Source organism: Haliotis rufescens, unplaced genomic scaffold (assembly GCF_023055435.1).
Source record: "Haliotis rufescens isolate VD_foot unplaced genomic scaffold, xgHalRufe1.0.p SCAF_13, whole genome shotgun sequence".
NCBI lineage: Eukaryota > Metazoa > Mollusca > Gastropoda > Lepetellida > Haliotidae > Haliotis > Haliotis rufescens.
In genome coordinates, this window is record NW_025963813.1 from 31,520,227 (window position 1) to 31,545,558 (window position 25,332).

Sequence of the window (25,332 nt, forward strand, 5' to 3'; positions counted from 1 at the left end):
ATCTTTAGTGTCCGGAGACTTAATGTTAGACAAGACCGCCAAGGGTACCTATAAACCGTTTGATAGCGTTTCGGGCTCAAAATAGGTCTTTTCCAATCAATCTGACGTAATATAAATCCATGATGTCGAAGGAACAAGTCATACATTTACCAATAACTTGTAGACACGACACAAAACATGCTAGACAGATTTTGAATTGGTGACTTTTCAATTATTTAATTATTTTTTTTAAGTATCATACAAACCGTCTTCACAGTATAATATATGAATTACATGTAACTACTATGCCTTTGAATATCTATACTCAGAGAGAGTGAAAACCATCCGATTCTTTTATATTATCATAGGTACGCTCTTGCCATGGCAGATTATTTAGCATTTCTAACAGTAAGCATTCTAAAACTATTTTGCTTCTTGACGAGCGGCGTATATGAAGCCGCTGTTTTGTCAAGAAGCAAAACGGTTTTAGTGTTTAAAATGCTAAGTGACATTGTTTATCCTCATGTGGAATAAAGTGCACGGTTTATTTGTGTTTAGATCATTTAGGTGGCAAGGTTTATGCTTTCATTTCACAAGTAATCGGCTGTGTTTTGAGTAAACTTCTAACAAAGATGACTGAGTGGAGTTTCATGAAGAAGTGGCAAAAAGTGATTACTTTTCGTTAGTTTTCCGGTGATTTGAGATACATTATTCTATGATCATGGGAACCATGATGGATGGTGGTTTATAATTGAATTTTCTAATTCATTTATTTTGTATATTTGTTGTACATCTATCTTTTTAAATGTCGCCATTTCACATTTACTTGGCTTACATTTGAGAACTTGAAACAACTGTACCAAAAGGTATGACTTTTTTAGTTATAACTATCCTTCACCTATCATTTAAAGGCTATATATATGCTGTTCCGGGAAATTGAAAGTGAACGATAAGATCAGTGACAAATTGGGTTTTAATGTCAAAATGCTATTATCAATTTAACTGACAATTTGATAGCTTTAACGACAAATTAGTTTTGTCTGCGCTAAGGTTCCAGGAAGCTACTCCATCACCATATAACATGATTAAAAGGATACTCAATCAGTGAAAACTCCTTTTAACGATTTTAATATTAATAAGTGATACTCTGTTAATATCATTATCCTTATTTAACACAGATCGTTCGTCATAATGTGAAACATTTCTTCCGTTCCCTTATTGCGGCGGCGTGATAATTACGAGGGGATCAAACATTGAAAGGAAGTTATTGAGGCATCTCTTAAAGATGAAAACATATGACACGGTCTGGGAAGACATTGGAGTGAGTGCAATTATACTGACACAGTCTGTTTACTGCAGTTTTTTAAAGTTTAAATTAAGATAGCTTTGGTGTCAGCAGCTTTGAGACTATTATGACTTTAAATCAATAACATTAAAGCGATGTTGAATGTTACGACCAATGGCATGTTTTAAATACGCTGACAAAACATACTATTCCCTTTACAAACGTTTGGTCGACATCAGTATGAGTTTTCTCATAAACGTTTCTTAAATATGCTAAAATCGTTTGGAGTATTGCAGTGGTCGTATATAAACGCAATTAAATTGGAAAGGTACCTTCATTGCAATTGGTAATACCTGGATGCTAGCTGCAATGCAAGCCTCTTGCTGACTTAAAGTTTATTTATCATCCAATGACAAAGGAAACGCCTATTAATCTTGGAGAGACATGGCCAAATTTGTCATGATATACGAAATATAGGTTTCTGTCAGCTTTCCATTTTTTAAGTTAAAGGGCATCATTTAAGTTATATTCCGATTAAAGACCGTGGAGTATTGGTATGGGTATCATCATAAATGCTGTATATTATTATTTATATCATATCTATCCTATACACCTACAAGTACACGTGACCATCATGGAATGTGATAACGTTATCCCTCATCAACAGATGAGGATCCTAATTAGGCGCCGTATTTTGCTGTGGAGAATCGCGCCCTTGGGCGTGCAAGATGCGTTATTATTGTTTATTTATTTTGTTTGGTTATTTGTTTCTTGTTTAACGCCGCACTATTCCTGCTATATGACGGCGACCGGTAAAGAAACCAGTAACTGGTATCACAAGCAACGATGAACGCCGTCGGGAGACGATGACACACAATGAACCAAGTCACCGAGCCAGACAACCCGATCAATTGAGTCGCCTTGTACAAGTATAGGTTGCTGGGGACCAATTCTAACCTGGAATCCCACGGGCCTTATGATAGTAGGTTCGAATGCCAAATTCGATCTCAATATAATGTGTGGCTTGTCAGCTTCATTTCCTTGTTCGTTGGCGTTGCCAAAGTGGCAAACATCTTGGGTTTTCTGTCACTTTGGGCGGTTGGTCCACATTGAACTGGAATACTGTTCAAGGCGGCGTTAAACTCACTAACTCTGTAGGGTGCTTAAGAGTACATTGAATATGACATTTCTAACCCGAGGAGATGTTTTCTTTGTTTGTTGTTTAAAGCCGTACTCAAGAACATTCCAGCTATATGACGGCGGTCTGCAAATAATCGAGTCTAGACCAGACAATCCAGTGAATGATATCACGAACATCGATCTACACGATCTGGCATCAACCCAGTAATCACCCGATCCCGTTAGTCGCCTCTTCCGACAAGCGTAGTCGCCTTTTAAAGCAAGCTTGGGTTGCTGAAGACCTATTCTACCCTGGATCTTCACGGATACCAGAGATATGTTAATCAGCCGAGACAGCTGCTGTGATGTGGCTGTGTATAATGTAACTCTCTCTCAGCGCTTGACACCTTCGTTACCTCCCCTGTATACATGCAGAGAGCTCCTCTGTGATGAGCTTGTCGATTCACTTCCGGGATTGACTACATTGTTCGATACGTTTCCTGGGGGTATAATTTCTAGAATGCTGGCTGTGGCTAAATAAGAGCGAGATGTCGCCTTCTGTGATCTGATTTGCGAATCATCTACTTGCACAGTTTGAACAGGATACCTATCGGAAAACATCGACTTCTTGTCTGCTTCCAATACTGTTTCCTGGATTCAAGAACGGAGCACATGCCATATTCAAGACATTCGATTGTGACACATTCGTGAGTGACATGTATAAAAGGACCTTCTAGTTATTGCTACTGCCACATATTTGACCAATCGAATTGTCTCTTACTGTGTGAACCCAATCCTGTGAGTTGTTCATTATTCACTGATATTCTGCAGTTATTATGTGCTGATGTCACGGACCTATTTCATGGTTAACCTTCGCGTTTTAACTTGGGAATCGTCTCGAAACAGTGTTAACACTAGTCATCAAGAAAGTCAGTTGCACCATGTACCAATTTAACGTGAATCGGAAACAACATTATTCAGGCGTCCATGTTATTGTTTTTTTTGGTACCGGTTTGTCGGTGTTGATAGAGCGTCATGCGAACTTGTTTCATTTAGGTCAACATTCTGCACAGCATATCCAAGGATCTAAATTAAAGCCTCAATCATTCAATGTTATTGACACTAAGCAACCACGAGTGGCGTTTTGAAAGAAATCGCGCGACACCTAGGGTCGAAAAGGCTAATGAAATTTAAATCCCTAACCAAAGAGCTGGAGAAATATTCCCTCAAATCCTCAATGGACCCTGCGGCAGCCATTCATGACTTTGTTGCATTAGGCCTAGAATAATATGGTTATTTGTACTGCTGTGTGAGTGTCACGACTGTAGGAAGCGCAAAGGTTCTTCAGACAATATGTTGCCATTACGGGGATGGCATCCGAGAGAGCAACATGACGATTGAATGTTTTAAATACGAATTGGCCGCGACCATATGCCGTCGTATATTTTTTTCTATACTATGCTTTGTGATAATTAATTTTGTAACGAATGTTATTACCTGACATTGTATTGTTATCTGACACCTGTTTATAAATCACACAGCTGTTGATGAATCGTATCAATAACGCCTTTGTGCTGCATATATGTGACCGAGCGAATAGAGAGATACATTTAAGTCGATAGGGTACAAAGCTAACTAACGTGATCGTACTGTGTGTGTGAGTTGGGTTTAACGCCGCCTATGATAATTCAGTCATATTACGGCGTGGAAGGAAAGCCCAAAGTGATGCAGATCTTGGAAGTTTACACCTTTAGGTTGGTTGGTTGGTTTGTTGTTTAACGCCACACTCAGCAATATTCCAGCTATATGACGGTGGTCTGTAAATAATCGAGTCTGGACAAGACAATCCAGTGAATGATATCACGAACATCGATCATGAACATCGATTAATATCATGAACATCGATCCACGAAATTGGAATCGATGACATGCATCGACCAAGCAAGCGAGCCTGACCACCCGATCCCGTTAGTCGCCTTTTTCGACAAGCATAGTCACCTTTTACGTCATTCTACCCGGATTGTCAAGGGTCCATTAGTTTAGGAACATCATCGGGGCGAGTCTAAGACTTGAACCTCACAGCATGCACAGCGATTGCAATGCCTTTGACAATTGTGCCACCAGTAACCCAAGTTATCAGATCAAACACAAACCTAATTTGTTTGGTCACACAATTGTAAAGACTTTAAAATATATAACGATGAAGGTGGTATTTCTCTCTAAATAAAATAGTAGTGTGTGTGTGAAATTTATTGATTTACACCTGAGACGAACGAGAATGAACAATTCATTGTCTCCTTCTACTTCTAAGTGATTTATTCGTGGGTGTTTAATCTAGTGCAATATATAGATTAATAATTCCAGTAGTGGCAAAGATAAAAGTGTTTCTAATTTCAATTACTGATATAGAAATATAGGATCGTTATCTGATTAATAGCGCCATTCAAGAGGCCATTTGTGTGATCACAGCGCGCCGACAAATTGTGGCGATATCACCACGCAGCTGCTCGTTATCGGTTTCCTATATCAAACAATGATGGCACAACGCATTATACCGAGGAGATCTGTCAGGTCTTGCAATGTCAAAATTAAGATGAAAACAGCTTATATTAATATTTTATGTGTTTTTATGAGACGACCTAACACTCGCTACAACGACGACTATCCGCTCAATGCAACGACGACCAACCACACGATACAACGACAACCGCTCGATACAACAACGATAGGCGACTCAATGCAACGACGATCAACCACTCGGTACAACAACAAGCATTCGATACTATGAAAACAAGCACTTGATACAACAACGACCAACCACTCACTGCAACGATGACCAACCACACGATACAACGACGACCACTCGATACAACGATGACCAACCACACGATACAACGACGATCAGCGACTCAATGCAATGACGATCAACCACTCGGTACAACGACGACCAACCACTCGATACAACAACAAGCACTCGATACTATGACAACAAGAGCTCGCTACAACGAGGACTGTCCGCTTAATACAAGGACGACCAACCATACGATACAACGACGACCGGCCACTCAATGCAACGACGACCAACCACTCGGTACAACGACGACCAACCACTCGATACAACAACGACCAACCACTCACTGCAACGATGACCAACCACACGATACAACGACGACCACTCGATACAACGATGACCAACCACACGATACAACGACGTTGTGCGAACACCTGATGTCATCACTGAGTTTCAAATCATTTTCGCCGCTACTTCGCGGTTTACGCCTTATGGAATCGGTTTCGTCCGATAATCGAAACTGGTTATTCTCTTGACTCCAGTAAAACGAATGTGATGAGTTATAATTAGTGATGGGAAACAAATGTAGCTTATGAGATTCTAACATATGGATTGATCAGAATGTATCAAAATACTCTATTTGCATTTTTTATAAGTCGAAAAATGGTTCTGAGCAGATCTCGCCACAATATTCAGTTTGATTAAAATGTCACAGAAACCGCAAACCTTACAGAAAATATTTCTGCGGTTAACAAAATAGGCAGATACCCTCGGCAACTGTTGGGGAGAAGAAAATATACACTTGAAACTTTGATTTGAACAAATAATCATAAATGTTATCACAAGGTTACCAGGCCGAAAACATTCGCGGAAACTCTACTAGCAAAAGCTCCAAAACACAACTATGATACCCATATCAAATACATCGCCATCGATAACAATTTCTTGTTTGTTTCATTTTGGCCACCATCAAACAAGGGTCTATACGTTCTTTTGCCCGGCAATATATATCACTCTGTTTGCTAATTATGCAATCCTTCAGCTGCTTTAACTCCCCACTGTCTACAGAACTGTTAGTTCACCATTTTAAGAATCCCTATCGGGAGAAGAATATAGTATAAATCCTTGTTTTTGTCCTGTTTGCCATTTAGCTGATGTATGCAATGACTGATTATATTCAGATCAATCAAATCATTGAGCAATATTCTTCCTTTATGTAGAGGTCCTGATATTTCTACCAGCAATTAATTCAATGTGTCTCAGAAACATCAGGAGCTTATCATAGAGATAACGTATTCCCATTTAGAGCACTTAAGAAAACACCCCGAAATGACCCTCAAACGAAAACACCATTCTTCCTAGTTGTATGTATGCACAGAATATGTTTTCCTCCTTTTGACATTTAAATGCAGACAGACATATCAAATATTAAAGGCACTGAAATAAGCACCTAAATAGCAACCCCCTTTCCACTTTGTCGTCAACGATGATGAAAAACGACGATGTTTACACGTGAACTTTAAAAGTAATTCTGAAGTTTAGCAGTCTGATAATTCCTTATCTACCTGACGTGACATTCTCCTTTCATTCAGTGCTTTTATTCAGTGTCTTGGCCAAGGTTCAAAGCATCTATCATATCCCCAGTCATTACAACTAATGTGTGGTCGGTTTGCATGTTCTGTTCATTTCATGATCAATTTGGACTCTTGCAATACAGCTGAGTGAGTGCATGACGCGAGTCAGTCTATGGCTCGTTCAGTTTAAGCTCTGACAAACAGCCTTGAGATGATGAAGGCTGAAGAATACAAAGGGATAAAGTCATGACGTAATTAGCCTTATGGGTCTTCTTATGGAGCATATAATAACTACAGGGCAGCGCTTTTATAGAGGCTATATTCATAAAAGAGCCAAATTATATAAATTATGATGGGATGCTTTGCGTCTTTCGTATTGACTCGTATCAAAACGTAAAGGCTGTTTTTAAAAACAAACAAAAAAACTTTTATCCCCAGGTAACAAAGATGCATTTCTACCGTCATTTTTATCGTACGTGGAAAATAAGAAACTGATGGTAACAAATGCCCACACCATCTTTCACAAAGGACACAAAGAGACACGGAATAGCCTAAACATTGTGCACCAATATCAGAATAACTTATAATTATGATTGATATACTTTTCGATGTCTTCTTGTGTGTACCAAGTACTATTTGAAAAAGTTTTATCGTGATTATAACTTGGTTTGATTTTTGTTTAACGCCGTCTTCAGCTTCGACGTTGTGTGACGTCGTTGTGTAAATAATCGAGCCTTAGCTACACTTTCCAGTGATTGCTAGCATACGCATTTATCCACGCCGTCGAAGTGCCATAAAACGTTATCAACTAACGTCACCGAGCCTCACCACTCAGCATTAAGGCGCTTCTTATGGCCAGGATATGAGCTGATTCTTACCCGAAATCCCCATGTTGGTAGTATGCTTATTAATGTTTATTAATCACATTAATGATTGTAGGTTTGGTTTATCAAACTAGGGGGCAGTGGGGTAGTCTATTCACTCCAAAGACCTGGGATTGATTCCCCACATGAGTACAATATATGAAGCCCATTTCTGGTTTCCTCCGTCCGGATATTTTTGGAATTTTACTAAAAGCAGCTTAAAACCATACTCATTACACACTCACTTACATATCAAACTAGAGAGCAAATTAGTGCGTATTTTTTTTATATAATACAAATACAAATGGAAAAGTATAGATTGCATCACTAAGAATCTCTAAAAATCCATTACTAGACCAATGTAAATCGATGTCAGCTGTTACATTGAATAGTTAGGTTTGATGAAATTTATTCCTCTGAAATGCATGCATTTATTGATTTGCTTTTGACGTTCTCTTCGTGTGGTTTCTAAAGATGGATATAGTAGAAACATGTATGAGAAAGTTTAAAGCACAAGACAAGCATTAAGTAAATATATTAAAACTAAAAACAATCATGCTTTCGATGACTTTATGTTCGTTTTGTGACTACCAACAATTATGAATGCAATTGTCTTGAACGATTCAGAATCTTAGCATCGTAATTGTGTATTCAAATGAACGAAGCATATATTGATAACGCTGGGTGTTCGCGAAAAGCTTGATCATATCCTACTCTGCCTGAATCACCTGTCATCAGTGAAATCCAAGTTTACTAATAGGGAGCCTGTTACTAACGCGGCTGTCACTATGAGATACATGAGAGTCCCATCTCTGCAACATCGTTTACCCAATAACGCATTTCTTCTCTGTGAGGAACAGTGAAGTTCTTGACACATTCATTTCTACCATCGATTCAGCTCAATATTTCCGTAAAGATAGAGCCTGTTTTCATAGCAAATACGATTCCTTTGCTTGGGCTAGCCTACGGTAAATACATTACAGGCTGATATGCTGACTAAGGGTTAAGTTTGGATGTACGAGTTTTGCAAATTATCTTCCGACTGAACGAGTTGACAACCTGCTGCCTGTAAAGGTTCAGCGCTCAGCTTCTGGACAGTAATTAAAGGTTGACTGACTAATTTGAAAACTGTCAGTTTCTTTTACAGCATCCCCGTCAGTGGTGCAAAATTGGCATATTACGCCTTACGTGGTTGTAAGCTTGGGGTTATTAAAGGATATTAAACCACGGGGTCGCAGACCAAGCTATTATTATCAAGCTTAAGTTCCCCTTGATTGTTGAAGTGAATGGTAATTAAAAACGTCAAAGCGTAGAATTTTTAATACGGTTCTTATATTTCTTACCACATGAAGAGAAATGTAGCAAAGCAAAATATACAATGTTTGTTACAGTGGACTGAAAAGTATACTAGTATTTTTCATTCGTGTAATACGAACTTTCGATTCATTGCGGTAGAAAAGAAACAACGTTATTTCGAACTCCACCATCGAAGTATGGACATTTTCATGGTGGTGTATACGAAACGTTGTTATGTGGAACTCCACTATTTCGATCTCTTAGCGTTATATAATCTGTATAGGCATAAGGATTTCAAAGCGGCACACCGCTTGTCTCGATGTACACCGGGACTCGACATATATATGTAGCTGATGTATAGTTGCGAGATCTTCATTAAAATGCGTGTCAATGTATTAATAATATAGATATTAAACCATTTATTAATTATAGTATTAACTCCAGTATTTGTTTGACATCGTGTTTTATCTTTAGTTTTTTATTCTGAAATATACATGTAATATATACACTTATATGACAGATAGCACATTTAGCGCTAGTTGATGTCATATTCAAAACCCCAAAATAGTGTTCAATGATTACGTGAATCATTCGATAGATTGCACATGTAACACTTGTATATGTCTTATTCCGAGACAAAATGAGTGTTTTATGGATACGTGATTTTTTATTGAACCCCTTTTCATTTATTTAGAGAAATGAACATGTATCATATTTATAACCGAAAGCTTGTTCTTTGAGAAGTCGTACCCTTTCGCTGGATAACAGTTCCTTTTTGTAAAATGTTGACTGGCAAATATGTCTGTTTGCTAAAATTCCAATTATATTCCTCTAAACTATTGAATGCAATAAAGGGTTACGTGAAAGGTGAGCGTAAGTGATTGAATAGGGAAAATGCCGATATGCTTGATGTCATGGCAATTCGCTGTGCGCTGTTAAGGCGTGCCAAAAACAAATTTATTTCGGGTTTGAATCCCGGTTCGCTATGCTTATGTTTCTAGGTTTGTTAGCTCTGTATTGTATTTCACCCATAAGGGGGAACATGATCTCACATTACTACTTTGCTGACAACAATACGATCTGACGTCATTCATTGTCATGCTTCGAAATCTGACGTGTTTCTTCATTTTTCTTCTTACAATGACAATATGTAAATATAATATAGCCTAAGGCTCGGGATTATTATCATTTATTAACTCCTGACAGATAATCCGTTATTTCTTGGGGCAGGTTCATTATTATCTAAAAGATTGTTATGAACAGGGTTAGGATTTGGATGTTGGTTTGTTGTTTAACGCCGCACTCGGCAATATTCCAGCTTTATGATCTGACGGAGGTCTGTAAATAATTGAGTCTGGACCAGGCAATCTAGAGATTGATATCATGAGCATCGACCCTCGCCATTGGGATCGATGACATGCATCAACAAAGTCAGCTCGCCTTACCACCCGATCCCGTTAGTCGCCTCTTACGACAAGCATAGTCGCCTTTCATGGCAAGCATGGGTTGTTGGAGACCTATTCTACCCCGGATCTTCACGGGTGGTATAAGATTAGGGAATACAGGTTAGGATTAGGGAATTTATTAACTGTATTAATCCGTCTCCCCGGGTGTGAAGTGTCAGAATGAACGTCTTCTGGTTGCACCTGTCAAACAGTCTTAAATCATAATGGCAATTTTGTCCCCTTCCTTTTTTGGGTACAACCAGGCAGAAACGTTGCGAAGAGCGCCAAACCACACGTGCCTAAAGGATGCGAGATTACAGCATTTAAGACCACAGTAAAGGTTTCAAAAGGTGTTTTATTAGACATGTGGAGGACATTTCCAAATTTGACGCATCAGTGACAAAAAGTATGGTCGATGCAATTTCTCTATTTTGTACTATGTGTTGCCGTGTCGTGCAATTTTCAGGTGAACATTTCACTTGCCTTTGCATATGTCAGTGACGGATGCCACCGGTGGGGTAGGATACGCTCACCTCTCAGCGGACATCATTACTGTCTGATACGGATTCATGAACACATCATTTATTTAGTCCGAATCGTACAATGGATTCTGCTTTTGGAAGAGATGTCTTATGATAATGGAAATGGTTTCGTAGCTTGTGTTCAACAGTCGCTGAGAATCGATGCCAGGGCCAGGGAGAACCCCGTTGCCAAACCGGTGTAGTAGGCTGTAACGACTCCCCCTACATTTGACTCTAGAGTCATATGGGCCTAGGCTCACATGACTCCCCTACCCAGACTCAAAACACTCCCTCCAGGCTCAGCTAACTCGCAGCTTACTGGGCCCAATTGACTCCTCTTGTTTCGAAATAAAATCATTACAGAAAAGATCGAACATGTCTTGTATTGTAAAGGTTTTCAACCCCTCTTCCTTATTTTCTATTCTGAAATGTCAGGTTAAGAACGATCCCCTATATTTTGTGTCAGATGTTTTAGTACAAGTTATTTTATTACAGTTTTATATTTAACTTTAGTTGCAAAAAAACTCAAGGTGCCTCTCTTAAATCACTATACTTTTCTGAACCTATAATCTATTTTCAGAATACTCCCTGTGTCCTACATCCAATTCCTGAGTATCAGGCTCAAACTACTCCCATCTTTTCTATATCTAATCCTTTAATATCAGGCTCAAACTACTCCCCCTATTTTATATCCGATTCTTGACCATCAGGCTCAAACTACACCCCCACCCCCACACATATTCTATATCCGATTCTTGGTCGTACATGCGATTAAATAGATCGGGTGGTCAGACTCGATCACCTGGTTGCAATTGATTACCTGTTATCCTACTCCGACGCCGTGGGCCGTTGTTCATAATATCAATCACGCTGGTTTTTCTGTTCCAGATTCGTTTGTTTATAGTCATATAGTTGTAATACTGCTGACTGCGCCGTTAAATAAAACAAATAGTTTTGTTCTTAAAATTCAGTTCACCATTTTTCATCATAGGCAGTGTGGCCTAGTTTGTCCACAAAACACGCCTTCTAGACAATTGCTATTGGATATGTTAATATACAATAACGGGTATTAAGTCGTGTATGGGTAAGGTTCAATAATCCGGACGATTTCATTGGGACCATCATACAGTTTAACGGGGTTTTACTTACATTTCATTCTTTACATAACCCGAATCCATAGCATTTCACCATCTTAAATGATGTAGACTAAGGTGAAAACTCATTCAATTTCAACTTAACATATTCTTTACCTTTCCGAAAAAGACACTGAATCCAGTCGCTTCGACTATCATATCTAATCGATATACAATCAACTTTGTTTCCAGCACATTGAATGTTACACCTGGGCTTAAATCTAGCATGTTTTATCTTACGTTTTATAGTATTTTACGTTTGTTCCTATGGCTATATATGATCAGCCTCCATCAAGTTATGCAGGAGACTGTTAATAGTTCAAAAACAAAACTACGCAGGCTTGTCAAATACCGGGCTGGTTGAACGAATAAAGTAATAACGATGATCACTCGCCAAATTGTGTCTACAGCGTTTACACGCTGTTTCCGTGTAATTAAAACGTTTTAACTTCAAGCGTACGGAAAATCGTCTAAACAGGTTATGCTTAACGACAAGTCATCCATTTCACAAAGGTCTGGTGTCATTTGGTGTCTGGTTACATTTCTCTGTTTCGTTTGTGACGGTTCTTTTCTCTTCGGCCATGCATCATCTGCTGAGTCCTTGAACGGATAATGCTTTGGGACTTGTCATCCGTTTTGTGGACACCTGATGCCACCACTGTAACAGAGCACTGGTTCGTTAGTGACAGTTCCATAATGTGCGTTTTCGCTTTCGTTGTTGACCCTGTTTTCTATCAGTGCCAGCGATACCAATTTGAAAACAATTAGGCGTTCTAGTTCTTAATATTTGGACCGACGACCTTAAAAATATAGAGTGAGAAAACGATTCCAGTTTGAAGCTCTTTCTTTCGTAACTACGATCCTTACAAGCACGCTTATTATGAACAAAAGCACATGTTCTCCCGTGTCTGACTGAAATACGTGGTACGTGCTCATTTGCCGGTAATTGTTTCTTGAACTCCTGCTCGTGTACTATTCATAGGGTAACGTTGGTTGGTTGGATGTTGGTTAAGGCCGCACTCAGCATCATTCCAGCTATGGGACAGCGGTCTGTAAATAATTGAATCTGGACCAGACAATCCAGCGATCATTGGCAGCGATGTACGCATTTGGGACTCAATGACATGCATCAATCAAGTCAGCGAGCCTGACCACCCGATCCCTTTAGTCACCTTTTACGACAAGCATAGTCGCTTTTTTACGGCAAGCATGGGTTGCTGAAGACCTATTCTACCCCGGATCTTCACGGGTCCATAGGATAACGAACAAACACTTTATTTTTATGCAAATTGTGTGAGTGGCGGGTGCTACCGGTCAAGCAGGACATGCTACTTTTTAGCGAACACCTGGTGTCTTCTCTTATTTTCAGTCATCAAATCACCTAATTAAATTTCTATTACTATTTTGCCTTTAACTCCCAATGGAGTTTTCTGTTTTGGCAGATAGTCGAGATTGATTTATATTAACTAACCAAGCAGTGCATTCATATGTGGCATCTTTCACACTTGAACGTGTTTAACATTCCTCTCATATTTGACAAAAATGCAAAAAGGAAAATACATAATTTAAAATGTTACGTGTTCCTTTTCATTCCGACGCCATAATTCTTACCAAAAAACGTGTAACGATGGGAAAGGGTTCAAATTTCATTTTATATCCATAATCATAAGAAATCCATTGTCAATTGTGACTATTTTATAAGCATTTGTTTATCAAATAGTGATGAAACTAGTTGTTCGAGGAAATGTGACAGTATCATGTCCCACCGGTAACGCTCATCACAAACACATGCAAGGGCAAGTCAACAGACATACGTAACTAACTATTCTGAAAGGGGAAGCCTTACACATGTCGTTGTCCATTTTGGCATAATTCATTCCTTAATTGTTCAGTTGCAACGTTAAAACCTGATAACGATTGAACCACCACGAAATCCCCCATCTAAAACAAAGGAGTGCATGAATACATGGAACTCTTATGTCCTTATTCCTGCATAAAATAAGATAATACCTTTGCAAGTCCCCTTGTCCTTAATCGACGTAAAGAACCCAGACTACATTGTACTTAAGCTATTGTGCAGAAAAGATTAGATAAAAGCCTTAAAGTACACTACTTTGTATTGTATAAGTACTATTTACCCGTGACGTTAAATCACTTACAGTGGGTTTGATATAATGATTATATCAACACCCCTTCTTATCGAGTTACTTCAACACTCCGTCTTTCGGGTTACAAAATATGATTTTATCATTACCTGTCGTAATCCACTCTGTGTGGTACTGTTTGATCCCATCTTCTTTGTCACACTCCAACACCGCAGAGCTCGTTACTTTTCAGACTGGCAAATATGGATTGCCTTTCCCAAAGATCATTTAATTACAACCTTGTTTCCATAGTTTCATCCATGGCTTACACTTCTTGTGTATCTTATAATAGACTGTATTTGATGTGTATTCATTGAGACCAGTCGGAGATCGTTGCAGTCTGGTGACCTAAGACCTTTCGTTTTGTCTTAATTTGAAATGCATAGAGAATGCTAAAAAGCGACAACTGCAGCCACACGTTGTTAGGTTCATTTATAAGCTACTATAGGGTTCCCAGCCTACGTTCACTGTTGGAGGTTTGTATGTAATATGAACACTCATTAATCACTGTTATGTCAAGGTTGATAATATTAGCATCGTTATTGCAGAGTTAGAAGAGGATGGAGACGGACCCGACTCACTGGTTGATGACCTCACGGGACTGCACATTTTAAGAATACGGTTTTCTTTGAAATACATGCGACAAAACGATTTCCATAATCATAGGAAGTCGTATGTCTATTATTATTCTGAGCTACGTTTAGGCATTAGAATACATACACTGCAATCGGTTTTGTTCTTTGAGACTGTCGACGTTTTGGATACAATCGGAATATTTACTTCGTCTTTAAGTTAACGTCATGCAGAAAATATTACTCATGAATAATACCCATGTTTCGAATTCCAGGTTGGCATTATTGCAATAGGCTGTAGAACCATTGCGTCAATATAATATTCTTTGTTTATGTTAACTAATTGCTTTCTGAGTATATGAATGAATGATTAACTTCTTTATTACTCTTGAAGATACGTATTTAGATTAAAACCACAATAGTATACATGGAGGATTAGTATACATAGAGGATTAGTATACATAGAGGATTACTATACATAGAGGATTAGTATACATAGAGGATTAGTATACATAGAGGATTACTATACATAGAGGATTAGTACACATAGAGGATTAGTACACACAGGGGATTAGTATACATAGATGATTAGTATACACAGAGGATTAGTATACATAGAGGATAAGTATACATAGAGGATTAGTATACATAGAGGATTAGTATACAAAGAGGATTAGTATACATAGATGATTAGTACACACAGGGGATTAGTATACATAGATGATTAGTATACATTGAGGATTAGTATACATAGAGGATAAGTATACATAGAGGATTAGTATACATAGAGGATTAGTATACAAAGAGGATTAGTATACATAGAGGATTATTATACACAGGGGATTAGTACACATAGAGTATTAGTATACATAGAGGATTAGTATACATAGAGGATTATTATACACAGGGGATTAGTACACATAGAGCATTAGTATACATAGAGGATTAGTATACATAGAGGATTATTATACACAGGGGATTAGTACACATAGAGGATTAGTATACACAGAGGATTAGTATACACAGAGGATTAGTATACATAGATGATTATTATACACAGGGGATTAGTATACATAGATGATTAGTATACATAGAGGATTAGTATACATAGAGGATTAGTATACATAGAGTATTAGTATACATAGAGGATTAGTATACATAGATGATTAGTATACATAGAGTATTAGTATACATAGAGGATTAGTATACATAGAGGATTAGTATACATAGAGTATTAGTATACATAGAGGATTAGTATACATAGAGGATTAGTATACATAGAGGATTAGTATACAGAGGATTAGTATACATAGAGGATTAGTATACATAGATGATTAGTATACATAGAGGATTAGTATACATAGAGGATTAGTATACATAGAGGATTAGTATACATAGAGTATTAGTATACATAGAGGATTAGTATACATAGATGATTAGTATACATAGAGGATTAGTATACATAGAGGATTACTATACATAGAGGATTAGTATACATAGAAGACTAACGTGAAGAGATTGAGGTGATGGAAGCAATCTGAAGCCATCTGTGTATATCTTGGTGAAGTAGGGACTGAAACCGCTGGTTCAGAGGACACGTTATTCCAGTTGTATTGTGATGAAGTGAATTCCGGATTCAGAACATACTTCAGATTAATTGCAACTGATTGATTGAACTCATTCATTCCTGCTAAGATGTTCGGATATAGTAGCTGTGATCTCTGGTATGTGATTGAAGTTGGGAGCTTTTGTAAGTTTTCGGATCAAGTCAGTGAAGCTTGAATGTCTATATTGTCCCTTTGCATGTCATGGTTGAGTGAGTGAGTGAGTGAGTGAGTGAGTGAGTGAGTGAGTGAGTGAGTGAGTGAGTGAGTGAGTATGGTTTTACGCCGCCTTTAGCAACATGCCAGCAATATGAGGGCAAGGTAACCCCATGTGGGGAATCAAACTCGGGTCCTTGGCGTGACGGGCGAACGCTTTAACCACTGGGCTATGCCGCCACCAAGGATGATCTTGGCTGTGGTCTGATACAACATACTTGGTGGCTTGTTTGGAAATGAGTTGTGGAGCTCGTCTCTTTTTAAATCTGTGTTTCTAGCACCTTCTCAGTGTTACGATCTGCAGTTCCAAACAGAAGCATCCCATCTGCCTGTCCTCACAAATATTGTTACACTCGAGCAAATGTTAAATTCTGTTTAAACGGCGTTTAGGACAATTCACAAAGTGGTTCATCGTTTGATTCCAAAACACCAGACACAAATGTTACCACTAAAATAGATGTTTGCCTGTAGACAAAAACAGGAGATGTACTTGTTCATACAAGAAATAAATATCACATACCAAACAACCCATAAACATTTATCGAATTAATTTTTTGGAAACTAAGTCATGGCATTAGGTCTTGCCATCAGAGCCAGACGCGCTGACATTCCATTGCGGCTGGAGTATATGCAACGCAGGCAACATGTGCGATTTTATCATTGCAAAGTAGGGTCGGTTTTTTTCTCCGATAGCGTAATCTCTCCTCGACGTACCTACTTATACGAAACACAAGAAAGAAGATTGTCTGTCTCATTTCGATTTTGTTCATCGGATGAAGAGGTTTCTCATTAAATCCTCCAACATATGTTGGATTAGACGTGATAGATTAGACGTCCTTTCTGCGTTACCTAATCACAAACACGGATCTACAGGAAGAGACTGACATCAGCTGTAAACATTGTCCTTGGTTTGTTTTGTAGGTGTTGACGACCGAGTTCAATATTTGAGAACATGAACTGGGGACGTTGCGCCAGTGATATGCGGTGTTCCCACATGGCGGTTAACATGAGGTTGGGCACGGGTGGCCAAGTCGTCTAAGGCATCGCGATTCGCTGTGCAGAGTTGTGTCCCTTGGGCACGCCAGAAACCTATGATTGTGGGTTCGAATCCCGGTTCGCCCCGATAATGTTTCTAGGTTTGTCAGCACCATACCCGTGCTCTTGGGTTTCACCGAAGTGGTAAACGTCTGAGACCTGCATTACTTCGGGCTTCCCTCCCACATTAAGCTGACACGCCGTGATATAACTGGAATACTGTTAAAAGCGGCGTTAAACCCAACTCACTCACTCACTTAATATGAGGTACTGATTTCCGTATGTCATACAGTTATAAGTTACTGATAATTTACATTTCGTTATATTCGATCATGATTTCCTTCCACATTAAGTTGACATGCTGTGATATAACTGGAATACTGTTAAAAGCGGCGTTAAACACAACTTACTCACTCATTCACTCATTGGATCAGTAGGACCCTCCCATAATATATTGAGTCAATTTGCAGGGAATATATAACGCATGGTAAACCCAGTTATTCCTGTGATCAGGCTACTGCGCAACAAGATTCTCGTGTTATATCCAACAAGGTTCGTGATTACTCTGTTCTGGGCGGGGTAAGACATTAAATCCGTCTTGAAAACGTCTTCATAATAACCAACCGACCTTTCAGGGTTTTCTCTTGTCATGTTATCAGACTGAAGGTGCGTTTTGGTCGTTGTCTGGCCCTGGCTGCTGCTGATTAACCAGTCCAGGTTCTGTGGTTTTATGTTCAGCAAAAATCTAATTCTTGTGCGGGGTACTAGGGTACAACTGAGAAATGTACATACGAGGGGCATTTACATGGCAATCCTGTAAACTGAACAGTGTAATAATTATTCTTGAGACAGTTTTATCGAAACATTTCGAAACACAGGATTTTGGTTTCTTGGACCATGCAATTCCTACTTTTTGTAGTTGCCCAATGCGTTTTGGGATGCCACCCCCACGCCTCCCCCCCCCCCCCCCCCCCCACCCCACCCCCACACACACCTCCAAAAGTGTAACAAAAGCTTTACTGAGGTCTTAAATGTCATAAGAAATCTCCACTTAAACCAGAGTCAATGTTACGATTTCAACTTTTCTCATAAGTATTAATTATGTTTCAACTACAGTAAACCACGGTTATAACGAACTCGAAGGGACCACTAATTTTAGTTCGAAATAACCGTAGTTCATTATAAGCATATATACGACATTTATACAACAAATGGTCGGGACTGAAAATTAAGTTCGATATATCAGTCAGTTCGTTATATGCGTTTTCGTTATAACCGTAGTTTACTGTAATAATGCTACCAGGTGTTGGCGAACACCGTAGTGCTGCAGTAGTTATCGTCCAAACAGCCTTTGTCTTACTAGCCTACAATGGCCTACTTTCTTGTACAGCAACGAATATTGACTGTCGCGTCACTCCGAGCTTCAGCTAGTACAACTGGACAAAGCCCACGCTCGCACGGATCTGCGTTACCTCATATCTTATGAACGTCAGATAACAGAACATATTATCGCAATTGATACCAAGATTGACATCTTCCCATTCACGTTACCAATTCATCACCACAAGTGGGGGAATAATCTGTACTTCACGTATTTATGATATTCCTGGTGTTCCTTTAGAATCATTCGTCTTGTTCGCGTGGCGCGTCCGGAATATATCACACTCATAATCATTTAGCGACGTAATATTTAGTGTCTCGAACTTCAATTACGCTGTGGGATTGCTTCCTAACCTTACGCGAAGAGAACCCAATGCTCATATTGCCACGCTTGTTGGGGTCAGATTGTCGAGACGTTTCCACTATTGAATTACCTTGATTCTCGACGTGACGAATCGCAGACCTACGGTTGCTCTGATGTTGATTTGTGACATGACGTGGACCGTTTGGCTGACCGCGAAGTGAAGTGAATACAACTATATACAGCTATGTTGCATCAGCTATAAAAAATATTTTAATGTAGTGAGCGGACCGGCTTTACGCAGCACTATTCCGGCCATGGATTTAGACCCGTGAAGATCCGGGGTAGAATAGGTCTTCAGCAACCATTGTTCAACGCCCCACTCAGTACTAATACAGTTGTGTGACTACGGTCTGTACATTCAGTTGTTCATTTGTATGCAAGATCAACGCTCTTGGAGTACGATAACACGCTATCTACCAGATCCGGGGTAGAATAGGTCTTCAGCAACCCGTATTTGCCGTAAAAGGCGACTATGCTTGTCGTAAAAGGCGACTAACAGGATCGGGTGGTCAGGCTCGCTGAGTTGGTTGATGCATGTCATCGATCCCAAATGCGTGGATCGATGCTCATAATATCAATCAATGGATTGTCTGGTCCAGACTCGATTTTTTACGGATCTTTGAGTTGAGTCCCAGATCTGCCCAGGTAGTATACTGCATCATTTATATCATAGTTATAAATTGGATCTGAACGAAAATGTTAACGTCAACCTGTTGCAATTTTCCTCCCGAGCTGGCACACTGTGATTCACCAGAAACATCTTCGATCCCAAACTGACCTACCCTAACTCTTATACGGTTTCATCATTTCTGAATGCAAGGAACATTCCACACTGGGATTGAAAGGATCACGTTTTGTCTGTTCTATCTATAGGTACTGCGTCGGGCCTTTATGGTTGATTTATTCCTTGGGACTACTTTTATTATTTTCCACAGTTCTTCAGACGGGGTCAAGTTTCCTAAATCTGTCTTGATTGACTCTTATCCTCTTTATGGTATCGCGTGTCTCCAACCAAATATCATGCTTACACCTTCCTTCCAGCTCAGACTAATTAAATGCAGGGCTTGTCTTATGCCCCAGTATCCGTCAAAGTCTTAATCTAATTTAGTCCATACTAAGACCATTTGTGTTTCTGAAAAACAGCTTTGATGAGCACGGCCAGGCCTAGGCGACATTATTAATAGAGCCCGGATGAGTTCCTTATCGATTGCAGTCGCTACCTGTGCTATCGGGAACATGAAGGCTCTGTTAGGCCTAAGATATCTCCTTGACATTTCTACTTATCCTGTTAGAAGTGGTCTCAGAGATCGAGAAGGGGACACTACCCTACTGACACGGGGCTCTGGCGGATACTGCCGCCATCAAAGGTTTCCAACAGTCAAAGGGTCATGCATTTTTGAGACAAGGCGCTATGCAATTTAACACTTGCATGACTAATGGCTTGCTGTTTGCTGGTTGTTTCTGAGCTATATGTCATCCGTCATAGTGGTTCATAATATTTAATAAAATCTAAATTATATAAATATGATTTATCGTCCAAACCTGCCACTCACGGGAGATGTCGCTTGGGTGAGATCAATCGAATGAAAATGCATCCGAACGCTTGCAGCCCATTTTGACGTCATCGTTTGGCATGTCACAATCCGCTACTGAAGCTTGTTAGCAGTGCGTTTAAAGACACTGCTTATTACTGTTTACAAAAAGAAACAGATGGAAGAAGGATTTGGGTGATACATATAAATCTCACTCTCGTGTATTTTGATATAAAAAATATCATCAATCGACATTTCCATATAAAAAGACTCTCAGGTGAGATTCTCAATGTGATGTAATGTGATATGATGCCCTATAAAGGGATATAATATAATATAATATAATATTTTAAATATACAGTCGAATCCCAAACTCTGGGACCTAACAGTTCTGATGAACTGTTAGGTCCCAGCAAACCACTGTTATTACTATTATAACACGTTTGTGTCGAATTCCCGGTTATATCGAACTCAATTGATGGTCTCTATTGTTACAAATGAGTTCAATTTTACCCTGAAATGTCGAACTGAAAATCATGAACATTTTATCAAGTTCAATGTCCTAAACACAATACAAACATAAACTTAAGAATCTGACAACAACAAAGATGGGTTCTTAAATTCATATTTTTACAAAAGTGTTCCAAGTATGCTTGGCGGGTCCTTGTATTCCCCCTGTCGCATCTGTGTATGAACATCCCCAAATCCGATCTTCTGTTGCCACCTCGGCAGTAGGTACAGGTGGGTTGGTTGGTTGTTTAACGCCGCACCCAGCAATATTCCAGCTGTATGACGGCGGTCTGTAAAATAATCGAGTCTGGACCAGACAATCCAGTGATTCACATCATGTGCATCGATCCACGCAATTAGGATCGATGACAAGTATCAACCAAGTCAGCGAGCCTGACCACCCGATCCCGTTAGTCGCCTTTTACGACAAGCATAGTCGCCTTTTTCGGCAAGCATGGGTTGCTGAAGATCTATTCTACCCCGTATCATCACGGGTCCACAGTCACACAGCGATATACACACACACACACACACGTGGGTTTGCGTCGCTAAATAAGTGCACAATCTTAAACGCGAAGTTAAACTTCATTTCACCTCCGTTCACCTATATACTTCTTGGGACTTGTTTGCGATTTCATCATCGATCATCGATTATCATGAATCTGTTACAAGTAGTATGTACTCTAACTGGCCACCGTCGAATGACAGAAGTACTGTTTGTACGGCGTTAGGCAGCAAACAGACACTAATATTGTTTTCCAGATATTACACGTCAAGGTGCATCGCCAGCCTTAGAATGTTTCAAGTTTCTATTCCCTCAATGAAAATCGTTAATTGAGTCAGTCAGATCACAGCTAAAGGATACTCTTGCTTTGTCGAAAAGGACAATTTGTGCTCAGGGGATATTTGTGTTAACCGCTAACTGCGTTTAGAGGAGTGTCATTGGGGTCCCCGTGAGGATATATCAACACAGCTTACACATCTGCCGTATCAAATATTTCTATACATTCAAATTACACGATGAAAATGTGGATGATTTAAGAAACTATTGTCTTGTCAACCGTGTGATTGTGTGACCGACAAGCAGGTCCGATACTTCGCTCTTTTAAAGGAAACACACTCCTCCAAATAAACCAAGTTATAAAATATAAATTTTATCATTGTACTATCCACATTTCAAACCATACACTTGTCGTGATATTATACTAAAATATTATACCATATATCTGTCAAAAGCTCAGATGTGGCATATCATGATCATTTTGTTTCATGTGGTACAGTTCCGTTTGATTCTTAATTTCAGCCTTGAAGGTAGAGTTTTAACAGATTTGAAGTTGATACAGAAAGTAAACTACTGTTAACATTTCTTGTTGCCTGTTTATGTGAACAAGCTTAAAGGAAATAACCGATGTTTGATGTCAGTTATCTTGGTAAATAAATAATGACTGTGTTGATAGAGGTGAAAATGTGCTATTCAATATGTGAAACATTTGTGTATTGAAATAACAATACATGGATTACGAATAGAAGTATGTCACCCCATTGAAGTTGACAAAAACGTCCCGTGGGAAAAGCTTGAAATGGCCCACACTGATTTATCTTATAAATACAACTGCTAGATTTAAAAAACAACAACATGCCTTAGAAAGTGAGTGATCACCTCCAGCATGTTTACATTCAGTAGACATGCTCCGCGTTATTATTTCATATTAATAACACAGTATCGATTGTCCGATAGAAAGTCGTGAATTAATATGTTCAAATCATATGCTTTTTGTGTGCAAAAAAAACAAAAATATCATCATTTCTATCACAGGGAAGGGGTCAAGGCAGCTTCAGACAGTTTAATCAATAGGCTCTGAATCATGTAGTTTCTTTCAGTCGTATTGTTTTGAATATAGTGAGTAGTGAGTTACTTCCAATTGTATTCAAATGGTTTAATATCAGATACTTCACTTCAAATGAATGTGGTCAACAATGTGATGAACGTGTAAGACCTATCCCGTTTGGGCTTTCCTGCCACATTAAGCTGACTCACAGATCAAAACTGAAATGCTGTTTAAAGCGGCGTTAATCCAAACTCAAAAACTCTTTTACTTTGATTGCGTTCTGAAATGTACACTAAGAAATCCATCAAAGAAGGTGCTCGTTTCGAGATTCTGATTGAGGTGAATAGAATGTGACGTGCCTTTCAATGTCTCTCCCCAGGCGCTGTCTACGTGTTTCCAGGAACTAACTGCCTTCAACGAGGATAAGGAGTAACTGACATGATCATCTAGCTGCGCATCTAGGTTCGGTAAGTGTATAACACCTCCCTGTATTTAACTACCCTTAGTGGATACAAGCACTGTGTACCCGTGAAGATCCGGGTTAGAATAGATCTTCAGCAACCCATGCTTGCCGTAATAGGCGACTATGCTTGTCGTAAGAGGCGACTAACGGGATCGGGATGTCAGGTCGTCAGCTTGGTTGATGCATGTCATCGTATCCCAATTGCGCACATCGATGCTCATGTTTTTATGCACTGGATTGTCTGGTCCTGACTCGATTATTTACAGACCGCCGTCATACAGCTGGAATATTGCTGAGTGCAGAGTTAAACAACAAAGAACAAATACAGCAAGCACTGTGTACACTCAAACGCTGTAATCACCATAATTGTTGTCCATTTTCGGCATTATCTACATGTAGGTATTGTTGATATGCCTCGAAACTACAGTTATCTAATTAATATATACTACTCAAAATAAGTTTAAGGTGCATGCGATTTTTCAATGTAATATAGTTGATCTGTCTGGCATGCGTGACAGATTAACTATTTGTAATTTGAAAGAATCAGGTGATCTTTAACTTCTTGTGAGTAGAATAGTATTACAACGAAACATTAACACGTCTCGAGTGAAATCGTCTGCGTTAACAAAATGATTAATGAAGCATGGTTTCTGAAATTTAAGGATATCATTATACGAGAACTGATGTTTGTTCATTAAATACCCTTAACATCTGAAAAGAACAATATATGAAATTGAACAATTGTCTTCTCCAAAAATATTTTAGGAGGATAATTACCATTAAAGTAACACAGAATATTACAAAAGCTATCTGTTATGCACAGGCTAACATTATTTACCAGAAACAAGACATGAAGAAAATTTGCATCTGGATACCTTCCGGAAACCTTTCGGAAACCTTCCAGATACCTTCAGCAACCTTCTAATTTCTTGATATTTTCAAGATAATTTTTTTATGTGTTTCACACTTAAGTGAACAAAATGCACCCCCCAAATTTTGACATTTTTTGAGGGAAGGTTTCCGGAAGGTATCCGGGCCGGATCCAAAATGGGAAGGTATCCGGAAGGTTTCCGGAAGACGGAAACCTACACTTTTTTTGCTGTGTGAGAAATAATTCTTTGGATATATTGACGTTGGCAACATAATGTTCTTATGGTTTGGTTTCCGGGCGAATAGGGATCCCTACTGACGAGGTGTCTAATATTTTGTGAGTTCGAGTCACAGATCCATCTTGATTATGATTATTGTTTGGTTAACACTATACCCATACCGTTCAGTTTCTGTTATCTCCTTTCGTGCATGCATGCCTGCTTGTTTTGAGTTTTCTTTCTTCCATTTCTCAATGTCGTTTTTTGTTGGTCGTAAACATTTTTGTGAGTAAATGTGTACCTTAACGTGTGGCAAATGTATGTAAAGTACATGTGTTCCCACCTATCAATGTTACTTATTTGCATGTCAAACCACAACTCTACCAGAAGGATTTCGTCAAAGCCAGTGTCTATTTGAGGGGTCTAGGATTAAAAGGGCTTGGTGCCCGAATTCTTGAAAGAGCAGCAGGTCCGTTTGATCCTGAACCCCTCAATTTCTAGTCAGCACTAACCATGGATGATGCGATGCTTAATTTCCTTGTCACCAATAACGCTCCCTGGTCCAGACATACCAAGGAACTGTTGCATC

General features: G+C 39.1%; 1 protein-coding gene across 5 annotated transcripts in view; it reads left to right on the forward strand.

Moving 5' to 3' along the window:
• The window catches only part of LOC124152861, a 171,568-nt gene that overhangs the window by 119,364 nt on the left and 26,872 nt on the right, over nucleotides 1-25,332 (forward strand). For all 5 annotated transcript variants that reach the window (XM_048394398.1, XM_048394395.1, XM_048394399.1 and 2 more), the window contains one exon: nucleotides 23,572-23,659. The gene's annotated coding sequence lies outside the window, so the exon portion shown is untranslated. The remainder of the gene's footprint in view (nucleotides 1-23,571; nucleotides 23,660-25,332) is intronic.